We start from the raw sequence: 15,453 nt of genomic DNA, 5'->3' as shown, positions 1-15,453 counted from the left end.
CTCAGTATTTCCCATTGCTCCATTGTCTCCTAATCTCTGGAGCAGCAAAAAACAAGCTTGTTCCCTCCTCAATATAGCCTCCCTTCAAGTATTTAAACAGGGCTATCATATCACCTCTTAACCTTCTCTTCTCCAGGCTAAACATACCCAGCTCCCTAAGGTGTTCCTCATAGGGCATGGTTTTCAGACCCTTCACCATTTTAGTCGTCCTCCTTTGGACATGCTCCAGTTTCTCCACATCCTTTTTAAATTGTGGTACCCAGAACTGGACACAATATTCCAGGTGGGGCCTGACCAAAGCAGAATAAAGTGGTACTATTACTTCCCTTGATCTAGACACTATACTTTTATTGATGCAGCCTTAAATCGCATTGGCCTTCTTAGGTGCCACATCACACTGTTGACTCATGTTCAACTTGTGGTCTACTTGGACTCCTAGATCCCTTTCACACGTAGTTTCATTCAACTAGGTGTCACTCATCCTATATCTGTACATTTCATTTTTCCTCCCTAAGTGCAGTACCTTGCATTTCTCCATGTTGAAATTCATTTTGTTAGATTTGTCCCAGCTTTCTACTCTATTCAGTTCATTTTGAATTTTGATCCTGTCCTCTGGAGTATTTGCTGCTCCTAATTTGGTGTCATCTGCAAATTTGATAACTATGCCCCCAATTCTGTCATCGAAGTCATTTAATTTTGTTTCATTTTTTAAAAAAGTTAATAACCTTGCAATTGTGGCTGAAAAATGGGATGGAAAAATTCTGTGATGACATCCATGGCTTCTAGGAGTTTCGCACTGGGAGCAGCTGTCTTAGGTCTGCCTTGCCTCACTGAGCCATAGCTTCTGGGGAACTGGATTAACCAGCTATTGTCTGTTTCTGGCCTCTCACTGCAGTTCCTTCTTCTGCAGACTTTCTTCAGCATGCCCTGGGCTTGCAGTCTTGCAAGGACACAGCAAACTAGGAAAGCTAGGTTAGGGCAAACATATGGGGAGTATAAACAACATCTGTCTGTATATAGAAGTAACAGCAGCAGCAAAACATTTATTGCATTGGTCCTTGGACCACAGCAGCTTAAAATATAACATATAGGATTTGCATCAAGATAAGAAATTGTTAAAACTAATAACGTTAGGGAATAAGTGGTATGTATCCACTTATCTCTTACAAAACACAACGGGGGGGAATGCTGATAAAACACAGAATAGAAAGAAAAGAAAGGAATAAATTTTAAGATTTACATCAGGGCATTGAAGGTCTTTATTTCCTTTCGAAAGGGATTTAAAGAGCAGTTTCTGATGTCAGTGCATAGATAATACTCAAGCATATCATAGGCTGGGTCCTCCAGAACTGGTTTTCCATGGATGAAACATAGTTTTCTTGGATGAAAACTCTGCACTACCTGAAGAGAAGGTTGGTCTAATGAAAGGAAGGTCCAATGTGGACAACTGCTTCATGTTGTTGTTGTTGTTGTGTGCCTTCAGATCATTTCCAACTTATGGTCTTCTTGGCGTGTTTCTTCAGAAGGGGTCTGCCATTGCCACTCTCTGAGGCTGAGAGAGTGTGATTTGCCCAAGGTGACCCAGTGAGTGTATACGGCTGAGCCAGGATTCGAACCCTGGTCTCCAGAGTTATAGTCCAACCCTCAAACTGCTACACCACACCGGCTGTTCATAAGAAACTTACCCTTCCAATTTGTTGTCTATGAAATGCCTATTCAGTTAAACACCATTATCTCTATGGTCTAATCTGCATTGCAGAAATTGACACCACTTCCATGGCTTAATGCTGTGGAATTCTGGTGCTTGTAGTTTGCTGTGGCACCAGAGCTCTCTGACAGAGAAGGCTAAGCAGCTCACAAAACTACAAATCCTAGAATCCCATAACATTGAGCCATAGCACTTAAAGCAGTGTCAAACTGCATTACTTCCGCAGTGCAGATTAGACCTATGTCAAGAACAGGCCACTTATATACCTGCAAATATTCTTTCAATGCACCTCCTATCATCCCTTGTGAACACAGCTAGTGGTGAGAAATGATGGAAATTGTAGTCCAGTGACACAGTATCAAAGGGCATTATTTCTACAGTGTAGATGCACCCACAGCCCTTCAAATAGCCTTGATCCAAGCCATAACGCCCAGGCTATGTAGCTTTGCAAAACCATTCATCATCCTTTCATCAGTCCTGGGTTTTTCAAGCCAAAACCATTTTCCAAAGAACTTTCATCCCATTTCTTGCTAGCCATCTGGAAAAAAAAATATTCGGTCTGTTGGGTGATAAACTCAAATAGACCTCCTTTCTTTATTGGATCTTTGGGAATTCTGCAAAGCAGCATTGACTAGTTGAAAATCATTAAGATTTAACATGCGGCAATGAGGGAGTTCTGCCGTGGAAATGTGCCTTCAAGTGTGTTATTAATTTAATCGGAGTGATTTTTATTCACTGTTCCTTTAGCCCAAGGAACAATGAAACGGCCGTATCCACCCACATGCAAATCTAAGAGCCTTTGAAAACCCTGCCAGTTCTTTTAAATCGCAGGATCCACTTGCAGTGGTTTTCTGTGGGCTGTAACCAAGTTCACATCTTTGTAGACTGATAGGAAAGTGGCAATGTTTGGAAAGTTTGGCATTTTATTGTAGTAATTATTTAGCTTGCTATCCTGGCAATATTTGGAGAGTTTGAAGTTTTATTGTAGTAATTATTTATGCTGCCTTTCCTCCAACGGGTTCAAGAGAGCATACATGGCTGCACTCCTCCTCCTTTTATCCTTACAACAACCCTGTGTGGTAGTTCCTAATGAAAAGCAAGAACTGGCCCCGTGTCATCCAGGGGATTTCATGGCCCAGTGGAGACTTGAACCCGGCTCTTTCCCAATAGTCCAGCACTTTAACCACCACTCCATTCTGGTGCTGAGTCTGATATTGCACCAGAACTCTCTCCATAGCTTTTATCTTTTTAAGGCTAGATGGATCCTCCATGTTCAGAGTAGATGCAAACTAGGATGGTCCCTTCCTTGCTGTCCTTCCAACGGCCAGTGATTTTTCCATTCCAAGTTCTAGATTTAGCTTCAGGGTGCCCCCCACCCATCATATTAGTTCAAGAGCCTTTCTACTTTCTCTGTAAAAGAAAGAAAGAAACCCACAGAGTTTCATAGCATGCTCTTTCAGTCTTACAGCATCCTCTTATTCAAGGAGGGGACTAGAAATGCCTCTATTGCCATGACTCTGCTGCCATCTCCTGTCCGCTTGTTCCATGTGTGTTATCTGTGCTGGATGAATTTTTTCCCCTTGAAGGCTGATTTTAATTCAGAAGCAACACTGTCATGCCTCCATGGAGCCTAATAAATAAATAATAAAATACAAAACAACAACAACAAGTAAAACTGTGCGCCCAAAGAAATATCTAGAAGCAGGGGATGCAAAAGGTTACTCCTTTGGACCATGCTCCCCAGGAACCCCTAGCCATAATGACCTCCCTAATAGAGTCCATCCATCTATCATGCAGGCTTCCTCTCTTTCTGCGTCCCTCCACATTTCCTAGCATTATTGTTTTTTCCAATGAGTCCTCCCTTCTCATGATGTGTCCAAAGTACGACAGCCTCAGTTTGATCTTGTCTTCTAGGGAGGTTTCTGGCTTGATCTGTTCAAGGACCCATTTATTTGTCTTTTTGGCCATCCATAATATCCTCAGCACTCTTCTCCATCACTGCATCTCAAATGAATTGATTTTCTTCCTATCCACTTTCCTAACTGTCCAGCTCTTGGTGATGAGAAACACAATGGGTTGTGTGATTCTAACTTTTGTGCTCAGTGGTATATCTTTGCTCCGATCTTTTCTAGTCCTTTCACAGCTGCTCTCCCCATTCATAGGGCCTGGAGAGACAGGCTAAAATAAAGCTGCTTCAGGTCACTATGGAGGTATGCTGTTTAAATGATGCATGTGTCCTAAGAGGCTGGAAGCTGTGTCAAAGCCACAGTCAAGTCCTATGGATTAGACCACAACCTTGGCACAGCTTCTGGCCTCTTAGGACACATACATCATTTAAACAGCATACCTCCATAGTGACCCGAAGCAGCTTTATTTTGGCCTGTCTGTTTGGACCCTATGGTGCTTTCTGCACCGCCATTTGGGACGTCCTCTGGACGTCCCATTTTAAAAAAGGGGCGTCTCTTACAGACGCCCCTGGGCCTAGTACGGACTCCGTCCGTACAAGATGGCGCCGGCCCTTCTACATGGCCGGCACCATCTTTGCGTATCGGACGCTGAGCGTCCGTACGCGTCGCGCCGCTTGTGACGTAGCGAGCGCGCCCCTGGCGCCTCGCTACGTCGCAAACGCGACGGAAAAAGAAGCTCCATTTTGGAGCTTCTTTTTCGGTCCGCGCGGGAGTCGGGCCGTGTGAAGGCTCCGGCTCCCCCGCGGACCTACTGGCGGCGGCGGTCTGTACCCCGCCATAGTCTTCTTTAGAGTTTTTAGGCTAGCCATTAAAGGAATAGGTTTAGCACGTTGGACAGCTCCTTTGCAGTAATCCAAAACCTGGAATAGAAAGGAGGAGATGCACCATCTTGCAATTTATTTCAGGCAGCAAAGCATCTTTGGCTGAGCCTGGTATAATTTATTGCCTTTCCCCCCCATGCGCTCCTCTATCTCTGTGCATCTCAGGGCACATTACAGAGGAAAAGGCCAAAGGAATTGTGAGAATCAAAGCCAGAAGGAATGGGAATTATCCTCTAACCATACACAGCCGATATTAAGAGAATTTGGGATTTTAAGACCAGAACTATACTCTCTTGACAGAAGTGTCTGTGGCCCTAGGTAATTTGTAAGATGCTCCTTCTTTGGACTACAGCTCCCAGTATCCCAGAGGTCATGCTGGCTGGAGGATGGTGGGAGTTGTGGTCTAAAAAGTAACTTTTTAGACCACAACTCTAAAAAGTAACCTTTTAGACCAGCTGAAGAGAAAGACCTTAGGAGCTAGCCTTTATTTTCCAGATGTTAAAAAAGGAACCGTAATTGATCTAATGAAGCTTATGGTTAGACTATCTGGCCATCATGGCATTATATCTTCCAATGAGCTCATTGTTTTGCCAAGGAAGGAGATTTGGACATTGCAACCATTGATAGAAATAGTCATTATTTACCAGAGGATGAGCATAATATTATATTATAACAGCATTGCTATCGCATAATAAAGCAGTGCAAAGCACCCTCAGATATATTTCGGGGCACGTTTATTTTGTGGACCACAATGGTGAGTATAAACCAGAGTTAGAACAAAGTACAACATCCCCCAAAATCCACGCAAGAGTGATACCTTTATTGGGACAACCAAAATGCACAGTATACATGTTGCAAGCTTTTCAAAGCTCTGCTGGCTTCCTGATCAGGCAAAGGTATTAAAAATAATACAGGAGAAAGAAAGGAAGAAAGAAAGAAAGAAAGATTTGGATACTGTTAGTCATAGCCCCGCATTTGGTCAAGATGTTGTGGTTCTAGTCCTATGTTCAGATGGGATGGAAAGGTATTGATGCAGGTGGACCCTTCCTCCTTCTGGCCATATTGGGAGATCCAGTCCAGGAAATCAACTTTAAATCCCATTTGCAAGATAAGAGGCTACTTGCCTTTGAGATCCAGTTTGTCTGACCTGGCAAAGCTACCTGATGCCCATCCTTGCTTTAAGCCGAGAGGAGAGCCAGCATGGCATAGTGGTTTGAGGCTATGACTCTGGAGACCAGGGTTCAAATCCCCGCTCAGCCATGAAACCCACTGGGTGACCTTCGGGAAGTCGCACAATCTCAGCCGCAGTGGAAAGGCCATGGCAAACCCTCTCTGAACAAACCTTGCCAAGAAAACCCCATGATAGGTTCACCTTAAATGACTTGAAGACACGCAGCAACAACATCCAGGGATTGAATCAGAATATCTTAAACCCACTAGATGGCAGAGCAAGTTCATAAAGGACATTCCTTTCCTGTATTGGAGAAGCCAAGACATTTTGAACCTTGTTCTTCTTCAGAAGATACCATACATTTTAAGAGTGACTTTTCTCTGTCCCTTTCATGTGTGTAAGTCTCATGGGGAGACAATAAATAGATTTATCTCCCTTTCAATCCCCTTCCCATTGCTTAGAAAAGTTACTTTTGGGACTACAATTCCCAGAACTCCCCAGATCACTCCAGGCCCTGGTTAGGAAGGCTGAGTAGTTTGTTGTATGTCTTATTTTATCTCTCATTTGCTGGTCTTTGACTGTAATAAAGTTATGATTTTTGTGTATATGGGTGGCTTTAGGAAGATATGGCTTAAGGAGGGCATGGATTTGCTCTAGTGGGTTTTGTATCATGCATTTGCATGGATTTGTTAGGGTAAATCCTTTGTAGTGGAATCTGTATTATGCATTTGCATAGATAATAAAAATTACTTTTAAACACAGATGGACCTGATGGGCCCCTCGATGCTGTTGAACCTCAGAAACAGACCCTGTACAATGCATTTTGGGTTTTTTATTTCATCTGGATCTGGAGGATCGCAATTCTGTTTTAGGTCTTGGATAACATACATCAAGAATAATTCTGTGCCAGTTTTCAAGAGGCATGAATGTCCCACGGAAACCTCCATTACTTACTTCTGAGCAAATGTGCACAGAATTGGGCTGCTGCGCATCATTATTCTTACAGACTTTGGACCGTTCCACTCCTTCCAAATAGGTTTAAGGCCAAAAGGACACCTCTTGATCTATGATAAGAAGAAAAAAAGAAATAGCTTTGACTGAAGCAACCAGCTTTGGCTGGGGCCTTGTGGCGAATGAATGACGCCTTTGTCTTATTATGTGTTTTCAAGTCATTCCAACTTAAAAGGTTTTTCCTTGGCAGGCTTTTCTTCAGAGGGCTTTTTTGCCTTTCCCTTCCTCTGAGGCTGGAGAGGAGTGACTGGCACAGGGTCAGAGAGCCTCCGCGATGCAGCTGCAAATGCCCCTGAATTGTGGTATCTATCTAATTAACCGTCTAATTAAAAATAGTAATATTGTAGCCTTTAGGGCTGAAGGGCGAGTATAAAACCCGTAAATAAATAGAGGCTTTGCCAGACACCAATTCAAGGTTATGTCTCCAATCCAAGATATAATCCGTGTGAGGTACCACTTTTAACTGCCCCATGCTCAATGGCTATGGGACGCTGGGAACTTTAGTTTTGTGAGCATTAGCCTTCTCTGTTCAATAGTCTTCTGGGAGCACAACAAACTACATACATCCCAGAATTTCCCATAGCATGGAGCTAGGAAATAAAGTGGTGTCACACTGGATTTATCTCTGCAGTGCAGATGGAGCCCACAGAGAGGTGACTTGGATCTCCTATTCCTGCACCTCTTTTTGAAAGGCCTTTTGTACTCTTCTGTTCTAATATGAAAAAGGTTCGGAATGAAGGAATGGATGGATGAAAGAAGAACAGAAAGCAGACGGAAGGGAGGGGAAGCGATATGAGGAAAGTGAGAAGGAAAGGGGAAAGCAGGAAGGAAGGGAAGGAAGGAAGGAGGAGAAGGGGAAGGAGAAAAGAAGGAGACGGGAAGGAAGTAAGGAAGGTAGAAGGGAAAGGAAGGGAAGGGGAAAGAAATGAAGGGGAGGAACGAGAGGAGAGAAGAAGAAAGGAGCAGGAGGAGGAAGATGGAAGGGAAAGGAAGGGAAGGAGGGCGAAGAAACAGGAATGAACGGGGAAGGGAGAGAAGAGAGGAAAGGAAGAAGGAAAGGTAAGGGAAGAAAGGAAAAGAAATAGGAACAGGAAGAGCAAGGAAGGAAAGGAAAAGAAGGAGGGAGGCTAGGGAGGGAGAAAGAAAGAAAGAAAGAAAGAGTAAAAAGGAAAGGACGGAAGGAAGGAAGGGAAAGAGAGGAAAGGAAGAAAGGAAGGTAAAGGAAAGAGAGGAAGAAAAGGACGAAGATGCGAAAGGAGGAAAAGGCACGAAGGGGAAGGGAGGGAATGAGAGGGAGGGAAGAGAAACGGAAGAAAGGAGAACGCAAGAGACAAAGAGCGAGAAATGAAGGAAGGGAAAGGAGGGAAAAGTGAAAAGGAAGGGGAAGGAGGGAAAGGCAAAGAAGGGAGGGGAAAGCAATCTCTATAGTTACGCAGTAAGCAGGTGTGGGTGGAGGAGAGGGGGTTACAATAAAAGGATGGGAAGTGAAGAATGACAAAGTAAGGGTAACTGGTAACGGAGGGGATAAGTATCATGGATATAGCGGGGACTAGGAGGGGAGAAGGGATGACGTGGAGCTGTCAAGCAGGGATGAAAGAAAATGAAATGTGGAACTGGAAGAATGGAAGAAGACTGAAGGGTGAGGGCAGAGGGGGAAGTGAAAGGACTGGCGTAAGGTATAGCGTGAAAGGAATTAAATGATGAATGGAAGGGGAATATGTCTGGAGTAGGTAGTTAGAAAGCACGACATCCCTCCCTTTTCTTTTTCAAGTTTGCATTCCTTCATCGTTCCTTTCCCTATTTTCTTTTCATTATTTCCTTATCCCTTCACCCTTCTTTACTTTTCCTAGTCGTTCTATTCCCTTCACTTTCATTACTTTCGTTATTCTCATTATGCTTCCCTTCCTTTCTCACTTCCCATATTCCTTCACTGAATTATCCTTTCTTCTTCTCTCCTCTCTTTTCATTCCCTTTCATTTCTTTTCCCTGTCCCTTCCTTTCCCCTTCTTCCTTGTCCTTACTCCTTCCCTTCCTTTGCGTTGTTTCTCCTTTCCCTCTTTTCTTTCTTCCTTCCTTCCTTCTTTCCCCTTTCCTTTCCTTTCCTCATATTTGCTTCCGCCTCCATTCCTTCTCTTTCTTGGGGGGGGGGGGGGGGGGGGGGGGGGGGGGGGGGGGGGGGGGGGGGGGGGGGGGTCTTTGTTTCATCCATCATTCTTTCTTTTCCTGACGCTTTTTCTATGAGGACAGAGAGTTAAGGGACTTTCAAAAGAGGTGGCAGGAAAATGGGAGTAGAGTCACTCTCTTGTGGGCTCCATCTGCATGCGATATAATCAGTGTGAGCGACAACTTTAATTGTCCTAGGCTCCATGCTATGGAATTCTGGGATTATGTAGGTTTTGTTGTGGCCCCAGAGAACTCTGACAGAGAAGGCTAAATGGCTCACAAAAGTACAGTTCCCAGGTCCCATAGCCATTGAGCCATGGGCGTTAAGTGGCTCATCACACTGGATATATCTGCATTTCGGATACATAACCTTAATTGGTGTCTGGCAAAGCCTCTTATTTATTTACGGTTTTATACTCGCCCTTGCCCTAAAGGCTTACAATTATTACTATTTTAATTAGACGGTTTAATTAGATAGATACTACAATTCAGGGGCATTTGCAGCTGCATCGCGGATGCATCTCTGACCCTGGGCCAGTCACTCTCTCTCAGCCTCAGAGGAAGGGAAAGGCAAAAAGCCCTCTGAGAAACGAAAGCTGCAAGAAAAACCTTTTAAGTCTTGGAAGGAACGACTTGTGAAAACACATAATAATGACAAAGGCGTCATTCGTTCGCCATCAAGCCCAGCCAACAGCTGGTTGCTTCAGTGCAAAGCTTATCTTGTTTTTTGCTTATCAAGAGGTGTCCCTTTGGCCTTAAACCTATTTGGAAGGAGTGGAACGGTCCAAAGTCTGTAAGAATAATGATGCGGCAGCAGCCCAATTCTGTGCACATTTGCTCAGAGTAGTAATGGAGGTTTCCGTGGACATTCATGCCTCTTGAAACTGGCACAGAATTATTCTTGATGTATGTTATCCAAGACCTAAAACAGAATTGCCGATCTCCCGATCCAGATGAAAAAAAACCCCACAATGCATTGTACAGGGTCTGTTTCTGAGGTTCAACAGCATCGAGGGCCCATAGGTCCATCTGTGTTTAAAAGTAATTTATTTTATCTATGAAAATGCATAATACAGATTCCACTACCAAGGATTTACCCTATACAAATCCATGCAAATGCATGATACCAAACCCACTAGAGCAATCCATGCCCTCCTTAAGCCATATCTTCCTAAAGCAACATATACACAAAAATATACTCTTTATTACAGTCAAAGACCGCAAAATGAGAGATAAATAGAATACAACAAACTACTCACCTTCCCTAACAGGGCTGGAGTGATCTGGGGAGAGTTCGTGGAATTGTATTCCAAAAGTAACTTTTCTAAGCAATGGGAAGGGGATTGAAAGGGAGATAAATCTATTTATTGTCTCCCCCATGAGACTTACACACTGAAAGGGACAGAGGAAAAGTTCACTCTTAAAAGTTATGGTCTCTTTGAAGAAGAACAAGGTTCAAAATGTCTTGGCTTCTCAATAAGGAAAGGAATGTCCTTTATGGAACTTGCTTGCAATCTAGTGGGTTTAAGATATTTGATTCAATCCCTTGATGTTGTTGCTGCAGTGTCTTCAGTCATTAAGGTGAACCTATCATGGGGTTTTCTTGGCAAGGTTTGTTCAGAGAGGGGTTTGCCATGGCTTTCCACTGCGGGCTGAGATGGTGCGACTTCCCGAAGGTCACCCAGTGGGTTTTCATGGCTGAGCGGGGATTGACAACTGGTCGTCCAGAGTCATAGCCTCAAACCACTATGCCATGCTGGCTCTCTCTCGGCTTAAAGCAAGGATGGGCCATAGGTGCTTTGCCAGGTCAGACAAAACTGGATCTCAAGGCAAGTGCCTCTTATCTTGCAATGGGATTTAAAGTTGTTGATTTCCTGGACTGGATCTCCCAATATGGCCAGAAGGAGGAAGGGTTCCACTGCATCAATACCTTTCCATCCATTGAACATCGGACTAGAACCACAACATCTTGACCACATGCGGGGGGGCTTGACTGACAGTATCCCAATCTTTCTTTCTTTCTTTCTTCCTTTTTTCTCCTGTATTATTTTAATACCTTTGCCTGATCGAGGAAGCCCGCAGAGCTTTGGAAAGCTTGCTGCACATGTATATACTGTGCATTTTGGTTGTCCAATAAAGGTATCACTCTTGCGTGGTTTGGGGGATGTTGTACTTTGTTCTAACTCTGGTTTATACTCACCATTGTGGTCACAAATAAAAACGTGCCCCGAATATATCTGAGGGTGCTTTGCACTGCTTTTTTGCGATAGCAATGCTGTTATAATATAATATTATGCTCATCCTCTGGTAATATGACTATTTCTATCAATGGTTGCAATGGTCCAATCTCCTTCTGTGCAAAAAACATGAGGATTGGAAGATATAATGCCATGATGGCCGATAGTCTAACCATAAGCTTCATTAGATCAATTACGGTTCTTCTTTTACATCTGGAATAAGGCTAGCTCCTAAGGTCTTTCTCTTCCGCTGTCTAAAAGGTTACTTTTTAGAGTTGTGGTCTAAAAAGTTACTTTTTAGACCACAACTCCCACCATCCTCCAGCAGCATGACATCTGGGATACTGGGAGCGCTGTAGTCCAAAGAAGGGGCATCTGTACAAATTACCTAGGGCACAGACACTTCGTGTCAAGAGAGTATAGTTTCTGGTCGTTAAAATCCAAATTCTCTTAATATCGGCTGTGTATGGTTAGAGGATAATTTCCATTCATTCTGGTTTGATTCTCACAAATTTCCTTTGGCCTTTTCCTCTGTAATTGTGCCCTTGAGATGCACGAGATAGAGGAAGGCGCATGGGGGGGAAAGGCAATAAAATTATACCAGGCTCGCCAAAGATGCTTTGCTGCCTGAATAAATTGCAAGAGTGGTGCATCTCCTCCTTTCTATTCCAGGTTTTGGTTACTGCAAGGAGCTGTCCAACGTGCTAAACTATGCCTTTAATGGCTAGCCTAACACTCTAAAGAAGACTATGGCGGGGTACAGACGCGCGGCCGTAGGTCCGCGGGGGAGCCGGAGCCTCACCCGCCCGACTCCCGTGCGGACCGAAAAAGAAGCTCCAAAATGGGCTTCTTTTTCCGTCTCGTTTGCGACGTAGCGAGCGCCAGGGGCGCGCTCGCTAAGTCCACAAGCGGGCGACGCGTACGGACGCTCAGCGTCGATACGCAAAGATGGTGCCGGCATGTGAAGTGACGGCGCCATCTGTGGACGGAGTCCGTACTAGGCCCAGGGGCGTCTGTAAGAGACGCCCCTTTTTTAATAATTGGGACGTCCAGAGGACGTCCCAAATGGGGGTGCAGGAACAGCACCATAGGGTCCAAACGAAAGGCCCAAATAAGCTGTTGGGTCACTTGGAGGTATGCTGTTTAAATTGATGTATGTGTCCTAAGAGGCCAGAAGCTGTGCCAAGGTTGTGGTCTAATCCATAGGACTTGACTGTGGCCTTGACACGTTCCAGCCTCTTAGGACACATGCATCATTTAACAGCATACCTCCATAGTGACCTGAAGCAGCTTTATTTTAGCTGTCTCTCCAGGCCCTATGAAGGGGGAGCAGCTGTGAAAGGGAACTAGAAGATCGGAGCAAAGATTATACCACTGAGTACAAAGTTAGGTAATCGCACAACGCATTTGTTGTTTCCCATCACCAAGAGCTGGACAGTTAGGAAAGTGTAGGAGAAAAGAAATCCAATTCATTTGAGATGCAGTGATGGAGAAGGCGTGCTGAGGATATTATGGATGGCCAAAAAGGATATTATGGATGGCCAAATAAATGGGTCCTTGAACAGATCAAGCCAGAAAACCTCCTCGACGCCAGAATCAAAACTCGGGCTGTCGTACTTTGGACACAACATGAGGAAGGAACGGACTCATTGGAAAAACGTGCTAGGAAAGGTGGAGGGAAGTAGGAAGAGAGGAGGTCAATGTTTGATGGACTCTATTAAGGCGATCATGGTTTGAATTTGTAGGAACGAAACGAGGCGTGGAGGTTAGGGAGTTTTGGGTGCTCATCCACAGGGCCACAAGATCAGTTGTTGGCTGGTTAATAACAACACTATACTAGTACAATTAAAACTGGACTGGATTGCCGCGGCTACTAACATGGGAGCCACTGGTCACAAGTGATTTACAAAAGTAAATGGGACTGCAGCTTAATTTATTTAAATGCTTATGATGTAGATCTGAGGAAGTAGATGAGTCTAAAAAAACTCATGCTGGCAACTTTTTGCTTTCAGTCAGAGTATCAAAGGTGCTACAAGCTCTCTCTACATTTGATGCAACAGTGATCTCTGGATTTAGTCCTTCTTCTTGAACCCAAATTATAAATTTGGGCCACGCGGTATTATGGCTAGGGGTTCTGGGGAGCATGGTCCAAAGGAGTAACCTCTTGCATCCCCTGCTGCTAGATTTTTCTTTGGGCGCACCGTTTTACTGTTGTTGTTGTTGTGTTTTGTTTTGTATTATTTATTTATTAGGGCTCCCTGGGAGGCATGACAGCGTGTTGGCATCTAATTAAATCAGGCTTCAGGGGGAAACTTGTCCAGCACAGATAACACACATGGAACAAGCGGACAGGAGATGGCAGCAGAGTCTGGCAATAGAGGCATTTCTAGTCCCCCTCCTTGAATAAGAGGATGCTGTAAGACTTGAAAGAGGATGCTATGAAACTCTGTGGGTTTCTGTCTTCTTTTACAGAGGAAAGTAGAAAGGCTCTTGAACTAAATGATGGGTGGGGGTCCCCCTGAAAGCTAAATCTAGAATAATTTGGAATGGAAAAATCACTGCCGTTGGAAGGACAGCAGGAAGGGACCCTCCTAGTTTGCATCTACTGTACTCTGACACTGGAGGATCCATCTAGCCTAAAAAGATAGACGTCCGGAGGGAGTTCTGGTGCAATATCAGACTCAGCACAGAATGATATGTTGGTGGTTAAAGTGCTGGACTATTGGGAAAGAGCCGGGTTCAAGTCTCACTGGGCCATAAAATCCCTGGATGACATTGGGGCCACTTCTTGCTTTTCATTAGGAACTACCTCGCAGGGTTGTTGTAGATAAGGAGGAGGAGTGCCAGCCATGTATGCTCTCTTGAACCGTTGGCGGAAGGAAGGCAGCATACATAATTACTACCATAAAACTTCACACTCTCAATATTGCCAGGTAGACAGCTAAATAATTACTACAATAAAATGCCAAACTTTCCAAACATTGCCACTTTCCATCCGTCTACAAAGATGTGAACTTGGTTACAGCCCACAGAAAACCACTGCAAGGTGGATCTGCGTTTAAAAGGAACTGGCAGGGTTTTCAAAGGCTCTTAGATTTTGCATGTGGGTGGATACGGCCGTTTTCATTGTTCCTTGGGCTAAAGGAACAGTGAATAAAAATCACTCGATTAAATTAATAACACACTTGAAGGCACTTTCCCGGCAGAACTCCCCTCATTGCCGCATGTTAAATCTTATGATTTTAACTAGTCGATGCTGCTTTGCAGAATTCCACAGATCAATAAAGAAAGGAGGTCTATTTGCGTTTATCACCCAACCGACCGAATATATTTTTTTTTCCAGATGGCTAGCAAGAATTGGATGAAAGTTCTTTGGAAAATGGTTTTGGCTTGAAAAACCCGGACTGTGAAAGGATGATGAATGGTTTGCAAAGCTACATAGCCTGGCGTTATGGCTTGGATCAAGGCTATTTGAAGGGTGTGGGTGCATTTACACTGTAGAAATAATGCCCTTTGATACTGTGTCACTGGGACTACAATTTCCATCATTTCTCACCACTAGCTGTGTTCACAAGGGATGCTAGGAGGTGCATTGAAAGATATTTGCAGGTATATAAGTGGCCTGTTCTTGACATAGGTCTAATCTTGCACTGCGGAGGAGTAATGCAGTTTGACACTGCTTTAAGTGCTATGGCTCAATGTTATGGGATTCGTAGATTTGTGTTTTGTGAGCTGCTTAGCCTTCTCTGTCAGAGAGCTTCGGTGCCACAGCAAACTAAGCACCGAAATTCCACCGAATAAGCCATGGAAGTGGTGTCAATTCTGCAATGCCGATTAGACCCTAGAGATCATGGTGTTTAACTGAATAGGCATTTCATAGACAACAAATTGGCAAGGGTAAGTTCTTATGAACAGCCGGTGTGGGTGTAGCAGTTTTGAGGGTTTGGACTAAACTCTGGAGACCAGGGTTCGAATCCTGGCTCAGCCGTATACACTCACTGGGTCACCTTGGGCCAATCACACTCTCTCAGCCTCAGAGAGTGGCAATGGCAGACCCCTTCTGAAGAAAACACGCCAAGAAAGACCATAAGTTGGAATGATTGAAGGCACCACAACAAACAACAACATGAAGCAGTTGTCCACATTGGACCTTCCTTTCATTAGACCAACCTTCTCTTCAGGTAGTAGTGCAGAGTTTTCATCCAAGAAAACTATGTTTCATCCATGGAAAACCAGTTCTGGAGGACCCAGCCTATGATATGCTTGAGTATTATCTATGCACTGACATCAGAAACTGCTCTTTTAAATCCTTTCGAAAGGAAATAAAGACCTTCGATGCCTGATGTAAATCTTAAAATTCATTCCTTTCTTTTCT

The sequence above is a fragment of the Sceloporus undulatus genome, chromosome 6 (assembly GCF_019175285.1).
Source record: "Sceloporus undulatus isolate JIND9_A2432 ecotype Alabama chromosome 6, SceUnd_v1.1, whole genome shotgun sequence".
NCBI lineage: Eukaryota > Metazoa > Chordata > Lepidosauria > Squamata > Phrynosomatidae > Sceloporus > Sceloporus undulatus.
This window is presented reverse-complemented; position numbering follows the sequence as displayed.